Genomic DNA, 22,775 nt, shown 5'->3' on the forward strand with positions numbered 1-22,775 from the left:
GTGTCAATTAACTCCAGTTTAATGTCGTATTTATGTTAATGGACGACTGACGGACATTTTTGGGCATACACAAAAAGATCTCGGCAGGATGCGAGGCGAGTACACTCGGGGTTTCACTAAATGTCAAATGACTTAAATAAGTGTTGCGGCTTGAGGCCCCACTGACGCCCAACTGACGCCTGACTGATTGCTTGATTGACTTTTCGCATTCGAGGGTTCAGTTTTTTGCTCCACCACTGCGAAAATGTCATTGCTTTATTTAAAAGCCTTATCAATCAGATGAATAAACATTTTATTCTTTTTACACACATAACATTTACTGCGAAACGATACCCATTAATAGAGAATCAAAGACCGTAAATTAGTTAATGTGACATAAAATTATTTTAATATATCATTGCTATAATAACCATCAAACGAATTTAAGAAGCGGCTAAAAAGCTGTCACAATTTATGTATATTGCGATCATTTGTGTAATAAGAAAGAATTAGTAAGAGCTTAGCAACAAAACTGATTATTAATAAAAAATCTAATTTCAATCACTAGTTTAGTGGATGGTTGTCATAAAAATAATATAAATAACCTAATATAAATTATTGGGGTATCGAGAAACCTCGCTATGGATGTTAATAATCGTGGTGGGATACATAAAACGGTTCTGTTAATACATTCTTGACGATCAAGCCGTGGGACTGTTTGTATGTTATTTATGTACCGGCTTCACTTAACGCAATGATCCGACCTAGACCTGCCGTAAATTTTAATGATGGAATCCGAAAAAAACTATTTTTTAATATAAATAATGGTGTATCAATACATAAATAATGGGACCAGTCGGTCGAACTAGTACCAATAACGCGAATAAAAATAAATATTACTTAACCATTCGAAATAAATATGGCGGATGATTTATGGCGTTATTGACATTGGGTGCGCAGGCGCAGGCGGCCATCTTGCCAGCTAATTGCCAGTCTGTCATTAAATCAGTCACGCATCGAGTATAGACGGATGTTTGAATATTTGTTTAGTGGCGACAACTAAGTAAATTAACATTTTTTATTTTAATTCGTTCCTAAATGATTTTCAAGTCGTCAGGCCAATCGTTTGGGTGGCATTCCGCGGTGTATTTAAATATCTAGGCATGGAGGAACGCCTCTTTAATGTCAATTAAGTGGGCACATGTTTTACTGGAACAAGATTATTAAATATTTTAGGCAAATTGATCATTAACAAACATGATGAAAGCGTGAAAGAGGAACATATTATTCGACTAATTAATATTTATCTCATAACATAAAATATGTAAAAAAATCGTCTAATAGTTAGGTACATATTTGCAAAATATTCTTTTTCTCTTCTTTTTTATGTGTTAGAGACCTTTAGCAACATTAAAGTATGGTTAAAAGTAACAAAGTTGACATTATAGGGAATACTGAATAGTGGGTACATTATAGAGTGAACTGGTACCGGTGGAAGCTATAGGCTATAGACAATGGTAACTTGTTGCTTATAGTGGAACATAGCTGTGAAAAGTACCAGTAAGACTTTAACGGGTTAACATTTAGGTTCTTTTAATAGATTTACAACACAATGTTCCACTTAGTATTAGGTATTTTATAATTATAAGTACATACCAAATTAAAACAATGTCAATTTTAAGTGAGCTTTTCAGAAGCTAAGAATTCCAAAAATATCTACTTAGGTATATTGGTACCTAAGTAAGTAGAAACAATGTTTTATTATCCTGTTTTTTTAATAGTGCGTGTGAACTTATTAAATAAGTAGGTATAATTTATTGGCGTGTGAATCAAACAATAGTGTAGAAGTAATGACTAATTCAAACATTGTTGTATTATTTTTAATTTAATTTGTAAACGTGTTACCATAATAGGACCGAGATCTCTTTACCTAGATAAATATATTTTTAATTAATATTCGCAAAATTATATAACTATTCCTTTTAAATAGAAAACATCTAAAGATGACGATTCTAAATTCATTCATTAAAAGGCACAATTTGTTCATGAAACAATAGTCGCGTTATTCAGCAGCTATAAAAGCTATCATAAAACATAAATTAAAATAACTAAAGTATTATCGCTTAACGTTTTTCATTCATGAAGATAGTAATTTGTTAACTATTGTGGAATAATTCAGAATTCTTAAAGGACCAAAAAAGGGATACCTGCCTAAGTCCATCACAATATTAAAAATGTTTTCATGACATCATCAGCCTAGCCTTTTTCCAACTACATTGGGATCAGCTTCCAGTCTAACCCGATGCAGCTGAGTACCAGTGTTTTACACGGAGCGACTGCCTTTCTGACCTCCTCAACCTGGTTGTCAGAATTACTGGTTTCTGACTACCCGTAACGACTGCCAAAGCTATTCAAATGACAGCCGGGACCTCAAGTTTATCGTGGTTTCCGAAACAAGGTGTCAAGGAGTCTTGAAGTGATGTCAATGGTATCTAAGGATATTAATTTTGTCTCTTGTATTTAAATTGGCCTGAGATCATCTTATGTAGGAGTAGACATATTAGATACAAGATACTAGTGTCAGATATCACACAAATTATAACTAAGAAATCAAAATTCAAGTCTTAGGACATTTGTAGACGATACAAGACTCCTGCTTTCTGCATGTGGATAAAAGGGAGCATATATAATAGTCTTCTGATAACAGGCATGAAATATGTCACTGCCAAGCTCCTACATATTTACACCTTTTTAAACTTTCGCGTTTATAATAATTTAGTCAATTTAAGTGCACTAACATCTGGATGAATTTCAAGCTAACATCATAAATGCTACAAAAAGTTTGGTGTTAAATTAATTAATAACTGTCACGTAGAAATAAATGTCGATAATAAAAATAATTGCAATATATAGGTACCTAGCACTTGGTAAGCAATTTATTTGATATTTTTTATATTCGAAATATAACATGAATGATAGACCAGCTTAATAAAAGTGACGTTAAAAATGTTATTTTTGCGACAGATGTCCTGCAGGTGATTATAGGAAATTGGTCATATTTCTCAAGTTAACGTACTAAAACATAAGTACAATTGGTAGCTGGTTGATTAAGAACATGACCATTGCTTTTTTTTTTGCACACACTCGCATATACAGGAATATTTGCAATTCGAGGATTAAGCATAAGTTACCCTGTATAATATGTAGTTACTAATCATACAGCAATTATGATTTGTTTTTGATAGCTAAAGAATTCTGTTAGTATCGGGGTATACAATTATTATTGGTTTGATAATTTTAGATTTTTCTCTGAGCACATATCCCACTAATAAGCGGCCCTATTCTATACATAAAGTACAGTATTTCAGTAGCATAAACAATATTCATCAAATCAAACACCATTTGCATCTAAATCATACTTTCCACTCCACAACTGATTAAAACAAACTTTCGACTATAAATTAATAACCCAAAAATGCATTATTAAAGTAATAGAATCCCCCAAAAATGTGCTATAAATATAAAATATTGAATATCATAAACAAGTCAAAGTTATGGGATCTCTAGCAGATGTCGCGTCACATGGCATCTATAAATTTTAGTTGTCGTATTCAAAATGTCCGCTTGAAATTGTTTAATATTATATCCATATAACTGATAGTTACGTGTATGGAATGTTTTAGTTAGAATCGATTATGGTCTGTTACGATTTGAATAAAAATATGATGTTGAAAAGTCAAAAGTAGGTAGAGCCTCATCTTCTCCGAGATTTTTCAGAAGGAGGTGGAAATGTTATCAATAAAAATAATTGTGTCATTTTATAGAGTTTATTTTTAAGGGGGAAAAGGGATAGATACTTCTGTTTAAAAAAATAAAAAATAAATAAGAATGCAGTAAGTAAGTATTATTTATGTAATTTTTGGTCAGCGCGTAAGCGACAAATTCTGATCCAAATTTAGACGGCATAATATGTCGATTTTTTTCAATTTCTGATGATTTTTAAAATAAATTGCTTCATGAAAGCCATGTAGATCCGGGTATAATATGCCAATAACTTTAATAAAGTAAAATTAGAAGCTTGGAGCATTACAAAACGGGTAAAATTTGACACAGGTATGACTAGATGTCGCAAAAAGGTCTCTAATGATATCAGGTATATCATTAGATCTAAATAGACGACTGAAGAATTTGAAAATATAACTAGAATGATAGACCAGCAAACATAACTTATCAATAAACAATTGTAAATAACATAATAGGCGAAAAAATGGAATTATCATCAATTATTATGCATAAACTGACTTAGATTGCCATTGGCTCTATATTTTAAATGTTTATTTTATAGCTCCGATCAAAATTAAAATAAACTATACTAATAAAATAACTAGTAAAAAACAATGCAAATGCAACTTGGCCATAAATTTTCCATTATGCATATTGCAATTAAAAACTGCTTCGTTTTCAATCAATTATAATTATTAATCAATGTCGTTGGTGATTGTGATATGCAATAAAACTTTATTATTAACTTCTATTGTATTATTATTTATGACATTTGATTGTCAGGCTCTGCGTCACTCGCGTCAATCATTGTTACGTTCGCGTTTTTTGTTTCTTGAATATTTTGCTATTATTTTTCTCGGTCAATCAGTAATAGATTCTATTTTTTTATTTGGTACTAGCCATTTTCCTGCGGTTTCACCCGTTTCCTTTGGTAACTACTACTCGTACCGAGATAAAATATAGCCTATATTACTCGGGAAGAGTGTAGCTTTCCAACAGCGAAAAAAAAATTAAAACCGATTCAATAGTTTCGGAGATATTATTTTTACACACAAACAAAAATATTTTTTCTCTTTATTATACTAGTATAGATAAATAATTTTATTCAGATAATTATTTAGTTTTAAATACAGGGTGTTAAGAAATGTGGCAGGTTTGTAAGTGTTTGCCAGCAATGCGGCTGGAAGGACCACTTTTGCAAGCATGGCTAAGTGGCTGACCTGTTTGCCGAGGTCAGGGTAATAAGCAGGTGTACATTGTGCTGATACCGAGAACCGAAGAGAATTAGTATTTATTTTCATTTAAATACTTTGGATAGATGAATTTTCTTCAAAAAAGTTTAAAATAATGGGGAGTTTTTGTTAATTTTTAACACAATGGGAAAGATTTGATAGAAGCTTGATTTAATTTTAGCATATCTATTCATGAAGTTCTAAATCGGGCCATAAATAAAATAATTGGGCACCTACATAGGTACCTACAAACTTATACCTATACTCTAGCGGAGTGAAATATGGTTTTGTCAAAACTCAAAACGTCAGCGTTTTGTTGGTAGCTAAATGTAAAAAATGTACTAGGTATGATCTTCTTTGCAATTGAATATGATTTATTAATTAAGACGTGCTTAGTTTGAGACAACAATTACAATTTTAAAAGGCCCGCATTGTAATCATTTAGTGGTTTTAGACAACACAAACAAGTCAAGAATTAACTAAAGGGGATAAACGCTTTAAATTGTTCATTTGACAGTATCTATTATTTATTACAGTTAAATGGATACATAGGGTATTTATGTATTTATCACCTACTAGGTAAATAATTAAAAAATCCAAATTAATTCGCAAAAAATAAAAAAACTCTAAAAAAACCTTTCTAAAACGAAACCAAACCCAAACCCATCACGAAATTTGGAGTCAAATTCTTCTCTAGTACTCTAGGCATATTGCGTTTTCCAAAACGTCTTTATGTACACAATGTTTATGATGCGGCGTCCCGCTCTAGCGCCCCGCCCCCCTCCCCGCCCCGCCCCCCGCGCCCGGCAGACGCGCTGCAGACGCTTGGGGCGAACGCCACTCGACTATTTAAAATGACGACTGTGTGCATTGCTTTACAAAAATAAAGATGGCGGACTAGGGAAAAGGACGCTAGAGGATGCAAAAATATTGCACGTTTCTTTTGCTCAATACCTCTTCTTCTAGTCTTGATGGATATGCAAAAGTGTTTGATGAACTTTTTTGAAGTTAGAGTTGTAGGGTAAACTTGACTTTAGGAATACATATTCAAAGTCGCTCTATGTAAGTAGGTACATAAATGCTAGAGCTTTTGTGAATTATTTCATAGTTTTAATAAATAATCTTATGGTTAATTAGCTTGTAGTTAGTTAATTAAGGTTGATGCCTATTTATTTAAAAAATTACACTTATGGTTATATCAAATTACAAAAGCACTGAGTTTACTTACTGGGGTGCTAACGCGACAACGACACGACTTAAGAAATTGTTTACCATATTGTCAACACATTTATTCAGTGTGTAAGTATATACATTTTGTCGAGAAAAAAATATTTTGATATGGTCAAAGGAATATTCTTTATTCCATAGAACATTTTTCACAAGTAACACAAATATTTCCGTCACTTATAGTTTCAGTCGGACCCTCTTCCGCAACTTTTTGAGAACTTTATTCGAAACCTTCGAGTCGTTGAAACTCTCCGTATCCAAGCAACGATATCCTAAGCTTACTTTTTTATTAGAAAATAAGTTTAGTCACATGAAAAAGTGTTTATGTAATAGTTTACAGTGTTTTCATGTAGTTTTTCCTTTGTTAGAGCATATTTTATCAGCAACGGCCCGGCACAGTACCGTCGCGGGCCGTCGCCGCATCCTCACTGAATTCAGCAGCCGTCACAAAGTTTTCAGAGCCCACCACGCATTGTCAAACTTAACACTACTACTCTAAACTATCTACTCCATCTAAATATACAACATTCCGGCTACATATACACAGTTTTTTTCAAAGAAACACTTTGAAATGCGTGAAATATTGTTAAAAAGCGATAATAAATTCAAATGTAGTGTTAGCATTTGTTTGACATGTTATACTCAAAGTATGCTCACCTTCGTTTTCCAATAAATATTCTTATTTGACAGACAATAAGAACTCCGCTCCACCTGTCACAACGAGCACCTAAGCAAGCAATGCCACTCGAGGCCCTCTCATATAACCATTGTTTTCTAAACTTCTATTTGTTTTCGAAATACGTGAAACGAATTCCTCAGCACATCAAACACTAAGTACGATGTCGTTGAACCTCTTTCCAATCCATCAATAGTAAACTTAAACAAATCAGCCGTATTTGAACAGATGGGCTGCGACGGAGCAAATACCGGTGGAGCTTACTGGGATGGCACAGCGTGGGTCACTTCACTTCACTAAGTTAACTGGTCACAATATTTGGCACAGCACGTGAACATGTGATTGTGTGAGCGCGTATCGTGGCGTGTTTACGCGGGCGACAGCGAGCGCGGGTGCGATGCGGTGGCGTCGCGCGCCGCGGCCGGAATGACGCGCGAGCCGGCCGCCGCGCCGACAGCGCCGCGCGGACCACAGCGGAACTAGCGCACTCAATCACACGTCCAACGTGATAAGATGCAACTGCTTTTTTGCAATACTGCATTCTTATTGTGATTGATCTTGGAAATTAAGATGGCTGGTTATTGTGGGTATTGTGTCGGGGTTGAGTTCATGTTTTAATATAGTTTTGGAAAGTTGGTTTGAAATATACATCGATGTATAAAAATAGATATTGGAAAGAATTTCCACTAAACTCTGTACAAATACTATAAATAAACAACTATTGTATCATTTCACATATTTTCTTTAATTTAAAAAATATTGCATAACAATAAACTATAAAAAAACAAAGAAACAAAAAAAAACTTTCATTCAAGCAAAATCCAAAACTGAAATCGAAAATGCCACGAAAAAAATCCAGTCCTCAAAAACTGTACGTACTTATGTCAAAACATTGCAAAAAGTCAGTGGGTCTGACGTGACCTTGCAGCGTGCAGGCGGGCGCGCGTGCAGTGTCGCCGTCCCGCTCGCGGGGGGCGGAGCCTAGTCCCCGCCCCCCGCCCCCCGCCCACCTCACCGCGCCGCCTTTTTACCTTTTTGCTCGCTGGTAACTCACTTTCGTTACGAGTTGTACCTACGTAGCTTATGCGAGATTTTATTCAAATAATTAATTAATTATTTTTATTTTTTTAAGTAATTATTTTTTTTGTTTTTGTTTGAATTATTTTTAGGTGGTATTTTAATTGTGATGTTTGATTGTTTTGGGGATTTTTTTTTACTGTTTCTAAGTAGGTTTAATAAAAAAAACTACTTAGGTGTTATAATTCCGTATTTCGTTTGTATTCATTTTATTTGTTGGTATGGAAAATAATTAAGTAGGCATTGAGTGTTAGGATTCAACTTAATTTTGAGTGTCGTGGCTAGGTATGTTTAATCTTTTTAAAGGCATTTTATGTACCTAAATACGCAAGGCAATATTTCCCATGCATTGAATTTTAATGTTTTTAAAACAAATTCCTGTTTTAAGTATATTTATTGGTAGAGACTTATATTTCTCAAATTAAAATAATTCAATAACAATAAAAAGAATACATCCACAAAAGCTATTGCCAAACTGCAAACAATCTCAATAAATCCCCACACAAGATTCATTAGGTGCACGTAATAATGATAAAAAAAAACTTTGCACATTCAGTCTTCCTCCTAAAACACGTTACACCATAAAAATCTCATATTTCCATTATATTCTCACATACCATTACCGACTACTTTTTACATAAAACCAAGCTATTTAATAACCCACTTTATTACCTTTAAAATAAGGTCCAAAATCGAAGGACCAAAAAAATTTCAATAATAACCCAAAACACGCGTAATTTTACGATCGAAATCGTAAAAATCGGATTTTTTTTGTTCGTCAATATAATTTTATTCGCGTTTAAGTTCACTTATTAAGAAGAGATGTGGGTTATTTGCCGTTTTAAGAAAGATTTTGACGAAGTTCTGATAAAAAAGAGTCAAGTGTGGGAATGATATTAAGTTGCTTTTAAGTTGGTTTTGGTTCTTCGGTCCGTGGAGACAGGTACCTGCTCTCACTACCCTAATACAGAGATTAATTTATGGGTATGATTTAAGCTGTCACCAATTTAATTCATTTTGTGTTTCTTAAATAATAGGGTTTGCCCTCAAAATAGTAGATTTGTCACCAAAATGTATCACCAAACAATATAAAATCAATTCCACAATAAATTACCGAAAATCATGGAGATATGGGGTCAAGTACCAAATAAATGGTTTTGTATGTATTATAATAGGTTTGTCCTAATAGTATTTAGGCAAACTAATTTAAAGAGATCACTAATAAATCATATATTATATCACTAGAAAATTTCATGAATTGTATTAAAATGTAGGGTGGTCGTCATCATCCTTTCAACCAAAAGAGTCTACTACTTCACTGGCCATGTGCCTCCCCCAAGGGTCTTATTTTCCACAGGTAGTATAAATATATTTAAATTAAATTTCTAGCTGAATAGTAAATAAAACACTTAATTAAAGTCAAAATAAGCATCGTATGATCGTACCTACAACCAACCTACAACCCATTCGTTGAGGCCGAAAGCGCGCCAATTTGTCTCCCTTCCCTTCCTCTTCCCTTTGAAAATATTTTCATTAAAATTATAAACTGACGTATTAAATTGGTAACGAATACATTATTTTAATAACTGAACATAATAAAATGTAACTACTGTATTGGTGACAAAATAACAAATAAAAAGCAGTCGCAGTCAGGGATCGATTAATCGATTTATTTGGTGACAGATCTACCATTTTGAGCACCAAGCTATTATTTAAGTAATAAAACTATTATTATAAGAACGAAGTTTATATTCATGTAATGCACTACAATTTTATTGGTGATCCATCTCATATTTTATACATTATATTGACAATAATTTGGTAATTCATACATGGGAACACTCTTTGTTTATCTGAGAACGAAAATATTTCGCGGCGATAAATCTATTTATAAGGTGATACAACTTGATGACAAAAATAAATTTTGGTGACAAAAAATATAGTGTTACTTAGCTGCAATGATGAATGCAATTATTTCATTTAAAAAAAATGGATTGTGAAAATAAAATGAATATTTTTTTCTCTAAATCTGGTTTTTTTTTAATCTTTTTATTTATTAAAATATGAGTCCGAACTTAACCCTAGAATGGTACCTAAAGGTTACTTCCACCATTGTTGGAAAATAAAAATTACCAACAATCATTATTTTTTTTGCAATACAGAGAGTATTCACTTACTTAGTAATATTCAAAATAGTGAACTTCTCATACGAACGTCAGTATTTAACATACAATTTAAATATCTGTTGATCCAGCAATAAGTTTTATTCATAACTTAGCATAGCTTTTTTACTACAAAATATTTATGTAAATTAAAAACATGCAACTAAATATTATTACATATTTTTATTGTCATGTTTCAACAACTTTACAACAACTGTCATAATTCCATAAAGTATCAAAATTATTATGTCCATCTACGTCTCAATAGAATCATGTTGAGTTGGAAAAATCTTATTGAATTACTTAAGTAATGTTTCTTTGAAGAAAAGTTAGGACAATAGATCCTTGCTTCTGTTCTGTCTGATTTTCGTGCCTGAAGTACTGAAACGATTAAAAATATACTGAAACACAGATAGAAATGACAAAAGACTATTTTTTCTCCAGGTCTCTATAGGGAACTACCTACTTACTACCAGCACCCTTCCCTCTTTAGGAACAGCTAGTTGAAAAAATGCTAAAAGAAAAACTTGAAATATTCAATCATTCTGATATACACACACAGCAAACCTGTGCCGGCACACACTAAAAATGCCACATGCCAATATTATTACACTCACATTACCTTTACAAATAGAAGCACAAAGCTAGCCTTCCAAAGCCTAACCCCTCAACGCTGGCTTCATCATCGTCAGCCCCGCGAACCCGCCCGTCAAATCCTACAATAAACCGTCATTTTTATCCGTCCCCCGCTGAGTAGCTCCACAGCTAAATATACACGATTATTACAAACATAAATTTTAAAAATATATGTATGATAAGTTTTAAAAAGTTAAAAAAATCGGATCTGAACATAACGTGCATAGTTTATGTTGGTAGTTGACGTGTTGGCAACATTATTTTGATTGCGACTTAATCGCCCCGCGTTTGAGGGTTAGGGGTTAATGAACTTGCGTAAATCTTTTTTGTGTTGTGCGTTTGTGTGTGAAGGGATAATAGGATTTATTATTTTTGTTTTGAATTAGATTAGTATTTGCAAAGTTTCGGTGTTTGTAAGATGAGGTAAAAATACAATTTAAAGAAAAGGCCAAAATAAGCAATCTATCTGGTCTACCTAATTATTTAATTATTTTTCATGTCACCCTTCAAATTCGATACCTACTGCACAATTCTTAATATGTATCTAAGTGCACCTTGCACTTACTATGATGTGTAAATACAGCCTTCAGGCAAATGCCAGAGACTCAGTAATCTATCAAACTCGACATTGATGACTTACATCCAGCCTTAGCTATAATAACTCTTATATTTATTAATATTCGAGTGATAGTGTTCTAAAAGCTTTGTTGGTGCAGTGCATTGTTAATTATAAAATAAATCCTACATTGAAGAAAATTCTTTCTTAGATATTTCTGGCAGTTATCCTCTGCCTAAAATGATTCAAAGTATATTCGGGTCCATTTCCAGTCTTACTGGACACAGCTAAGTACCAGTGTTTTACATAGACCGACTCTATCTGACCTCCTCAACCCATGCACCTCATTGCTTTATAAGACTTTTCGTCTTCTGAATACCCGTAACGACAGCCAAAGAGAAACGACAGCCAAGACGTTCTAACACGAAAGTAGCTAAAAAAATACGGTAAATAATATCAAAGTACTTATAACCACAGATAACATCCAATCTAGCAACGATTTAGTTACTCTTATAGGTACCTAAATATCGTATTCCTTGAAGTCATTATTTCATATGTTTATGACAGAAACTGGATTCCTTAAGAGAATGGGGTGGGTGGCAGTATTCATGATCTTTGCCTTTTCAGATCACTTACCTACCAGAAGCGAAAATAAATTAAGTACCTTAGTATAGGGTATAAACTTTATAAAGTTTTTCATTTATAAAAAAAAAGTTAATCGCTATTTAAGATCTAAGACAATTTGTAGTGGTTTTCAAGTTGATAGGTATGTTAAAAAATTAAATTAAAAAATATATTCTATATATGAAAGACGGGGAATAGTGATTAGATCTTAATGCCTTAGTGTAATATAATATCAGAGAAGGCAATGGATAATCGCCCTCACTCTGCACTCTGCACTATATCCTGAATACAGATCAACATTATTAGTATAAGATACACAAACTATTGTCGTCGTTATTTTCGCCAATAAATAAACACGACACCCACAAAACTAATAAAATATAAATAAAACTACGTAGGCTGAGTTTTACAACCTCGTAAAATCACTTCCCGGGTTCAAATCTTAATGGTCACCCTAACACCTACACTTTCAACCAATTTAAAATGATACTATAAATGTATTAAAGTATAAAGTGCTTGTAATCGATATAGTTATCTGACACGAGACGGACAAACAGACAAACAAGAGTGGCCGTCAATCAAAGCAATCAGTCAACGGTTTCACGACACGAACACACTTTGACAAATTACTTTGCCGACACTCAGCACCGACTAAGTCTTATTACAGTGGAATAAGGACCAGATTCGGATAAAAGGGCCAGTCCCTACTAGTACCACAGTAAGGTCTATATGTAATTTTGGATCATAAAATTGGTAATTTTCGCGGTGTTTCAAGTCTGCGCTGTCATCACGCGGAATCCTTTATGGCGCTAAATTATATAGGGTTGCGCGCGCGCACCGTTTTTCTTGCATTGAACCAGTTGCACGCAAATTGGGTTAGGTTTCGCGGCGGGTGAATACAATAATGAGTGTCAATTGGGTCGGGTTTCATTGGGATTTGGTTAGTTTTACTCTGTTTTTTGCAAATGCCTGCTCGTCGGCGGATTTGCTTAGTTTTTATTGCCTTATAAAAAACCTCGATTGAAGATTCCTTGATACACGTAAAAGTGACGCCTGGGAGGCAAAGGCATTTTTTGAAACAGTAAATAAAAGTAAATAAATAATTCGAATCGCAAGCTTCATTACAAAATAGTGTCTCAATATTAATTACCGATAAGTATGCTGTAGAATCTAAAATTATACCTTGTTTACAATATTTTCTATACAACAACCCTTTAACTGACCCCACGATTCTCCATCACATCTCCAAACAAGACAAAAAAAAAACTCAACAAAAAACCACCACCGTCAAGCTTCATTTGCAAACGGCAAGTGAAGCGCGTTTCCTTCATATGATAAATACAAATAAAACCATATTTCCAATGCAACAGTTACCCGTGGCTGTCCTGAACTTCTAGAGAAGGAAGTCATGTCGGAAGGGTGAGCGGCTGCATGCAACCCGGTTTTAATTACCCCTGCTTACCCCCCCACCCCTCGGCTACGTAATAAATATGGTCTTCGCACGCACTCATAGTCAACTAATTGATGAATGTGCACCAAAGCCCAAAGGTTATGCATGTCTCGGTTGTTGTTGAAAAGTGCTTGACAATTTTTCATTAGATCTGGCAGGTTGCATAAAGAGGCATAGTTTATTGGTTCTTGTTTAACTAGTGCTGGTAATAATTTTGTGATAGGTCTTCCTCAAAGTTCTAGAGATATTCAAAGTTAACTTTATTACTTAAGTACGCAGATGTCTGATTACTATCCAAATCAAAGGATGACTTCTCTTACATACAGGATATCTAAATTAGACTCAACGTTTGTGTTGATAGTGGTTCGGATTTTAGGACCACTCTGTCACTTCCATATTCCATTTACCAAAAATAAATTTAAAAAAATTTGGAACACAGAGTGTTATCAAGTAAAAAATAGAGCTTCAAAAATATTCGTTCATGATGTAATTAAAAATGCTCAGTCTCAAACAAAGCAGTATAACATCGATGGACGGTGATGGACGATGTAAGCGCGATGCGCGTAACTAGTTAACGCTCCATGCGTCGCCTGCTGTAATGATTGCACGGAATTAGGGACACCAGGTTTCTGTGTTACTAGTTAGGACATTTCTGCATTGAATGAAAATAAAAGAAGAACAGGTACAAATAAGTTTCCCATTAATGTAGTTTCTGGAAAATGTATATTTTTATGAGGATGGGTGTCTGCCTCTGAATCTTTTTTTCTTTCAAATAAGGGAACTTATATGTTTTGGGCGTTATTTCAAAACTTGGGAAACAATCGGGAACTTTGTATTGAAAATACTTATTAACACCATTTATAAGTAACATTTAGAATCAACAAAAGTTTAAAACACATCTTGAGGAAACCAAAACTTCAAAATCGGAAATCGCCAATCCTTGAGCAAGAATGATCGTAGCTCATTTCTTCTCTTTATGAAAAGAGGCTGCAGGCCTGCAGTGGGACAATGAAAAGAGGCTAATAATGATGTATCTCAACGTCACAATTCAAAGACATACAATCCAATATCATTGAAAAATACATCTTAATAATGGCAAAGGTTAAACCGGACATTCCTCCTTTAACCCACAATCATAGTCTTCCCACAAATATCCCACACCACAGTCTAATCAAGCTTGCATATTCATTAATGCCTGTCGAAAAACCACTAAGCCGGTAATAACGCGATCACCTCCAACTGAAGATTTATATCAGTCGTAATTAAGAAATTATTTACATACGTACCAAGCTGGGTATGTTTGAATGATGGTTTTCATGGGGCAATAGATATATGTAGGTATGTATGTATTTATTAATAAGGCATATGGATATGTGAATACTGAAGCGAAGGTAAAATTAGAATATAGCAGTCTTTAAGTACCTTTGGTTTGAATTTAGTAATCTGGTCTTACTGGTCTAAACACAGACCTTTTTAGGGTGCTGTACCCATAGGAGCTCTTATTCATTTTTTGCTCATTTTATAGATAGTGGTACGGAACCGTGCATGCCCGAGTTCGAAAGAAACCTGGGCGGGTTTTTTCGTAAAAAACTGTTCTATTTTATGTTTTGATATTTTCAAACTTATTACTTACAAAAACATTGATGACTGTTGTTTTGAGGGGCTTCAACGGATCGCGTTGAAGGATCTGAAGTCAAAATACAAACACCAAATAACTCGATTCTCCCAAACATTTAAACCAACACCCAATATTGGTTCCAACAAACAATAAACAAAAAAAAACGTCAGCAAAAATGTGAGTCACTAACGTATTCGCTTTACCATAACCCTGATAAATAGAGTAGACTGTTTAGCGTCGACAGTATTGAATATTATAGAGACATCTTCAATGAGTCGGGTTATACTTTACATGCTAAGTATGTAATGGCTGTAGCGAGTTACGTCAGAATCGAGATGCGATTAGTGATTTTGAATTGAAATTAATATAATCGATTTTGGTTGCAAAATAAACAATACTAATAATGGGAAAATGGAAGAAAATATTATAATTTTAGTTACAAAATGTTTAACTTGTTATATTATGATTGGGACAAAAAATATACAGTGATAATCGCGGTGTACTATTTGAAAAAACAATAATGTTGTACATAATCATGTAAAACACGTTTTTTTAAAGTTATTCAACCTAATTGATAAATAAAAAAATACAGCTATGAATAGGCAAGAAATAGGTAATCCTACATCGGATAGGTAATTTGTAGAATTTTAACCTATTTTAGTAGTCAATCGGTTAAAAACTGCTACTAAGTAAGTTTATTCTTAGCGACTTTTCCTTCAATACATACATGAGTCATGAATTCAAGCCGAGCGGAAGTTCCGCCAGTTGACCTTCAGCCGGTCAAGGTCGAGAGGTTCGCAAGAGGTTTCACTAACAAAGACTTGTTCTACCTTATTTAGCTCTAAATTATTCCAGTGCTCATCAATTTTAAAAAAAGCTTTTTTAAAGTAGGTATCTTAAACAAAAATTTAGGGATATTTTTTCTGTTTTGAGTTATGTTTCCTGAAAAATACCTTTTTTATAACGCAAATAATACCGTGAAAATATTAATATTAGGTAAGTCATTTATTTTGAACAAACTTTTAAAGGGAGCTCCTTCCCGCACATGGATAAAAACTAGCCTATATGTTAATCTGTCATGTCTGAACTGTCAGGTTTCATCAAAATCCGTCATGTACTTTTTGCATGGAGGAACAAACTAAACTTTCGCGTTTATAATATACTATACTTATTGCCCAAACCAGTTAAACACAGTATTTCCCCTACAAAAACATAAAGCCATAACTAGGCATTTTAAGAAAATCTGACATCCACATTTTTGGTCCTCCGGTCCGCAAGCCTTGCGTAGGTGCGTCCCATTCAGTCAATTTATGAATGAGTTCATTCCGTTCAGTCATTCGCTCGCTAATGTCAAGGCCGAAGCGACACCTACGTTCCGACAGTGTGGACTTTCTGATTTTCTGGCTATGTTGAATCATTGTCATTTTAAAATTGAAGAAGTTAGGTTAGTAAGAACTGAAAAAAAATGTGTGTTTTGGTCACTTTTTTATGTTACCTGCATGATGTGATATTTCGGTCATAAAAAGAGTTAAAGTGAAGTTAGTTAAAAATGTGTATTTCGTTTGAAATTTTATTGTAATAATTAGCAGCTGCACAGTCCTGTTAGAAATAGAAAAAAATACCTGATAGTGAGAGTTTAAATATTAGTTACATATCCGGTATAACGTGAACACGAATATTTTTTATTATCTTTAAGGAACATATCTCGCGTTTATTCTTTTCTTGTAATGAAAACAAAAGTTCATGTTCTTAAACATGTTACTTAATGTCAAGTGTCAATTAATTTAAACACTAAAAATATTTAATCATTTCTTTTATATCTCCACTTGCAGAATAATTAAGAATGTCACCATATTAAAGAATACGTTATTTTTTTATTTGCACGTAATTAGGTTCGCTACACACTTGCGTCCCACGCGACTGCGCTACAAGTCTATAAACTGTGCAACGTATGATAGGCACAAGTCGTAAGTTTGTGCCGTTCCTTAAATCGTGTTGTTTTGGTAGAACATGACAAGATAAAGAATGCTCTTTTTCAAAGAATAGTGATAAACTGTCATGTTTTCTATAAGGTCAACATTATTCAAAGTTTCTTAGATAAACTTAAGTCCTAGCTGGTTCTAATTAACAAACTAAGGCAATAAGAACTAGACAAGTCGTCAACAAAAACTGTATAAGTTTTACTGTATTAAATAACCAGCACTCACTTTAACATGAGTCATGATAACTGTCGGTAAACTCAAAAGAACCAAACACCCACTTAAAAACGTGTTCTAATTAGGAGACAACTTACGACAAGAATTACACTAATTCACTAAAAAAAGGTTTTAATTCTCAAAAAAATCTCTCTAGATAAATAAGAGGGAAACAATTCGAATAAATAAAGGTCGAATCGCACCCAATATGAACCCTTAAACGAGTTGTACGGTCTAATGGGGAGCCATAAGTTGGTACAAGTTACCACCTCCGTCGGGCTTGGATCCTGCGCGCGCGCCGTAATGTAGATAAATTGATCGCCTCAATCCCTTATTGGATTAATATATGGTAATATGTTGAGATCGCGATAGCCAGTGCCGAGTTACGATTAAACAGTTTTTATGTAAGGCCGCCATCTTTGTTCGCAGCAGTCGGTGTGTTGGTGGTTTGGTGTGGACGGTGAGATACCGCGAGATTCAACTCATCTTATTTTCAATTATTATAAAATAATATTTTATTATACAATGAGTACGCAATTTATATTTTTTGCAGCGGAGCCTTAAATAAACACATAAGTTTTATCTCATGTAAAAATACGAGCCCGCATTATTTTTTCAATGAAATATCTACATCTTGTGCAAGTATGACAACTGTAATCCTAAATATTTTTTCCATATAAACGGTAATGATTTAGTTGTTTGACGAAACAGTAGTGTCATATTTTGATCACACCTTTATAAAATATATTGCAAACAGTACAATAACAAACACCTATACCTAAGTGCATAATGTATTAACTTTACCCAAGGTTGATAAACAACTCCATTCGCTTTTCAGCTATCCGCTACCGCTTATGACGAATCCCAGCCCACACGTGTTAATCATACCAGTACGGTATTCGTGATTTTATGACAGCTGCGGAGCCTGCATAATGTGATAGGTTTTGTTTGAAGCCTTCGTGCGCACAAACTATTTGCACGTGATAGATGGATGCAACAACAAACGTCAGTTCGGAAAACGCGGGAAATCTGACGTTTCAACAATATCAATACGTCACTTTCATAAATAATTCATCTGTGCTTACTGTCAAAGGGAAGACAAAATATTGCAGTGACGAAACAGTGTAGATACTTACGTGGTTTATGTAAAGTGGGACCAAAGGACAAAAAACATTAGTCTTGTTGCTCACTCATAAAAAACTTAATTGTTTTATGTATGTGAAGAACATAATATGTCCCTCAATATCAATAACAAAGAAGATTGATGTCACTTTTACTATCCAAGGCAGTTATAAAACTGTGTACAATGCCATAGGTGACTTTTTATCACTTTATGTACACTTAAAACAATGTCTGTCTGTCGGCTCGTCTGTCCAGGGGGCACAACAAACAATATTAATACAAAACTATATTATCGTGTTCTCTTTAGTTTTAATGGTCAGAATCGGAATTTATGTGTTAGTTTTAGACCCCCGGTAGTGCCTGATATTGCTTCTTTAATGTCGAAGAAAGTTGCTTGAGAAATAGCTTAAGTATTTAGGTCAAGATGTTTTATTTCGAATGCTTGATACAATCCAAGATTTAGCTTTGATTTTAATAATTAATTATATCTCGTCATTCTGTTGTTCTAAATAATAAAGAAAGCGAAAAAATGGAACAAGAATCTACCATTTGTAGAATACATTTGCAAGCTTAACCCAAATGAAAAAGAAAATTCTTGCGCGGTAAGTGATGCGCCCCACAAATATTTCCACACAAAAACAGGTAACAAACTGATAAACGACTTGATACACTTTGTTCCGAATTCATGAATCCAATAAGAGAAGCCAAAATAACCTCAAGAAGAAAAAGAGGAAAAACGAAGAAATATCCTTAAAGTTTGTTCAATAAACAAAGCGAGGCGAGATCGCACGAAAAACGCTTTGGAGCCACATTGCAGTACATTTTATACAAACGATGACATAAATACTCATTTTCAGCAACAATATCCGATATTGAGTGAGGCCTGTCTTGCAAGGAATGAGCTGATACAATGTCGGCCAAAAATTGGGGTATAGCTTAATTTTTTTGTTCGGTGAACGTATCCGATATTTTCCTTTTCGATATCGTAAATTTTTTGGCGATTGCCCCATGAATATGGGATGGAGTCTCCGTGTTCTATTTTTGAATTATTTACTCTTGTTTAAATAGACATGTATTTTTAGCTTATTAAAGGCTAAAGTTTCCTTAATGCAGGCATTACACCTGTAGGTATTACTAAAGCTTATGAATATTACCTACACCTTCTAAAATTAGGTTTTCCCTAGCGAAGAATTTTATACCGAACAGTTATGAAACTTCCTCATTTCACCTTAAGCATTAACCAATACATATTTACCATTGCTTAGGTACCTGAGCATGTAAAAATCATCTTAAAAAATTCCTTTCAAAATATTCCCAAAAAATTAGGGCAAAGTGAGTGAATTTTTCCGTCGTGCAGTGTAGTCATTCATGTTTATTCACAACTCCCCCCAACCCATACATTGATCGGTTTGCATCCCAACTCTACGTGGAATATACGCGAGCCAATGAGTCTTATACGACTTGCATTTAACTTCATACTCGAGGAATAACTTAGAAAACTTACTGGGGCATATGAATGATAGAGTAAATGTGGGTACCAAATAGCTGAATAAAATGCAGCATCTTTTCTACATAATAATACATAATATTCTGAAAATTGATATCCAAAAATACTTTTTGAGTTTCATAGTTTATTCATAAGTTAAGACTGAAAGCCAACTCTAACGTATTTTTTGCAAACGCGAGACAAACGATGATGTTTGCCGGTAGCAATGGCAATCCTAAGTATGATTCGGGAGACCTATAAAAACCTGCCACAATAGAGTAATTAATCAAAGCAGAACATTACTATTTCCTACCATTTAAACGTGTCTAAGAAATTAGTCATCTAGAATTTTTGCACCTAATTTATAAGTAATGCCCCCAAAAAATATCCTGTACAGTTTACAGTCAAGCATGACCGCCCTACATACATACAAACACACACACATACACCGCGACCCAAAGTATACCCATCTCTGTGTATCGGAAAACAATAGCAACCGACCGGCATCTTTACTTATAGCTGTTTCTGCTGTTTCTACCGTTTCTACCATTTCTACCACACTTGCAGTGTCACCCACTGTTTATGTATTTAAGTTAGTTTGTTTGTTGGTTTGTAGGAGATGACATGTGTGAATGAAAGTTGTCAAGTGATCTGTAATGCTTTTGGTCCTTTGAGACGGAGGGACTAATTTTCTTTTCTTGATGAACCCTATTCAGTCTGTGGTTAAAGCAGAATATTTTTACACTTAATTTGTAGCTTATTTGAAACAAAATTTATCTATATTTTTACAGGAAGTAAAGAGTTATAATTAGGTACGTTTAAGCGTTATAGTTTCCCTGCAGCCAGATTCAACCCTTACATCAAGATTAATCTTAAAATGCTGTCATAAAAATCTCATCATTGCTAATAAAATAGAGACAACGTCCATAACCTAAGCCAATAATTATTAATTAAATTACCTTGCTACAGTATGAACGGGAAATTCATGACACATATGATTTACTTGCAGTTTTTACGTCAGCAAGAACCTATGGCATGCTATGATTGACAGCTAAATGATCGCGCGGTCCCACAGATGCGCCTGAGTGGCGTTATACGTCAAAGTCAAGCGCATCCGGGCGGCAAGACTATCTCACGGTACACCGTTACCACTCGTATGATGGATTCGAGATATTTTTGTAATAAATGTATGCTTTTATGAAGCTATGTTATCACCTCCGGTTGGTTTGGAAGAGATGCCATTAGATTGCCTTGTAAGGGACTTTACATTTAAAAACAATTTAAATCTACCATAAAGGTTCATCATTAACGTGCGACTACAATAGGAATTAACAAAGGTGAGTAACTGACTCAATAAAAAGAGTTCAACGTCAACTTATACCTACGTGAGCATTTTGTTGCATTTAGAATTTAGATGCGTAAGCATAAATTTAACAAAATACCATATAAAGTTTAAAGGCCATTACGTAAACTAAACTCCCTCAAGTCTCAAGTTAGTTGTTATTTTCATAATTACCACCTGTTACACAGTTCAGCATTTCGCACTACTACATAAATCCATAATAAAGTACGCCAACAACGGGCAAAAAGTGCGCTTCAATTGTGCGCCATCGATCATGCGCCGACGCATACAATCATTCGCTTTTTATTCGCGATCCAGTCAATCATAAATCAAGCTGATGATTGAGCCCCTTGGAGAGCAACTTCACGCTATAGCCTTATCAGGGTAGGCAGTCTGGTGAGTGACAGTAATTGTGGTGTTCGGAAGATGGTAGATATCCTTGTTGAGCACCACTTAATGGATACAAAAAACGGTAATGAAATTATGTGTTAGCAATGATAATCTGGTAATTCATCGCTGGATATCTGATATCAATCATTTTCTTCGAATGGTTTTTTCTAAGTCGTGTTCTTGCTTTTTGCTTTTGCCAATTCTCTGGATGAACCACTTATTATATTGTTGAAAATACAGTGTTCATCTTACATTGGCTTTAATTTTATAGATAGATTAAGTAGTTATACCCAAGACTATTTCAAATTACAGCACCAGTTACCTCCATGAAAACTATACACACGAAGAAAAGCTTAGAAATGAACAGCGACGATATAGACCACAAAATAAGGATACCTCCAAATTATTAAACACACCTGGCTAAATAGAACCCATGTTCCTGATACCCCATATCTTAATTAAGCTAAACAGAAACAAATACGTTGAATAAAACAGCATTTTATCTGCAATCGTTTGACTCTAATGTTGCGCTTGCGACTGTGTGGTCCGACAGGTGTGGCTCCAAAGGTCACTGATATTAGCGGTCCTTTGATCCCAGTTTATCGGAAATAATCCTGGATTGATGCTATTGAATTCTGCACTTGATAGGGCTAGGCATCGCAGGAATGGTTGGTAAGTTTTTTACTATTCATTGAATAGAAAATTATAAAGTTTGCAGGCTTTAAGCAGCTAACTTTGTTTACCATTCCTTGAACTATTGACTGTCGTTGTACTTATTAAGAATTGAAATTCATGCGGCTGGGAAGAATTATATTAATAGTGGCTAGTCATGTGTATCGAGGGGTAACTTTAAAAATATTGTTGATTTCTGAACCCAGTGTTTAACATTTTTTTGCTAGTTTTGTCTTCATTCTTATTTACAGAAATTATACCAACCTAAAAAATCTCCAACACATCACAAAAGTCTAGCTAGCTGAAGAGTTGGTTTATTTGCTTGAATTAAATTTTAATCTGATGAACCACTGGTACTATTTGCAAAGTATTTTGTGTTGGATAGCCTACTTATTGTAGAAGGCTACTTTTTAACTAAGTGTGTGAAGTAATTCCCACGGGACGCACATACTAAGGAAGCTAGTAATTACATATTGATAAACCCTAGCATGCGACTATTCAATCCACACGCAGAATCAATCAAACAATTTGTTCTTGGAGTCACAAAC

The 22,775-nt window shown here is 34.2% G+C and overlaps 1 protein-coding gene across 2 annotated transcripts in view; it reads right to left on the bottom strand.

Moving 5' to 3' along the window:
- Nucleotides 1-22,775, bottom strand: part of LOC110369696 (protein tiptop) — a 286,797-nt gene that overhangs the window by 247,002 nt on the left and 17,020 nt on the right. The window contains exon 1 of one of the 2 annotated variants that reach the window (XM_021325208.3): nucleotides 6,879-7,347. The exons of the other annotated variant lie outside the window; for it this stretch is intronic. The gene's annotated coding sequence lies outside the window, so the exon portion shown is untranslated. Of the gene's footprint in view, nucleotides 1-6,878; nucleotides 7,348-22,775 lie in introns of those variants that run through there. 2 annotated transcript variants of the gene reach the window in all.

The sequence above is a fragment of the Helicoverpa armigera genome, chromosome 9 (assembly GCF_030705265.1).
Source record: "Helicoverpa armigera isolate CAAS_96S chromosome 9, ASM3070526v1, whole genome shotgun sequence".
Lineage (NCBI taxonomy): Eukaryota > Metazoa > Arthropoda > Insecta > Lepidoptera > Noctuidae > Helicoverpa > Helicoverpa armigera.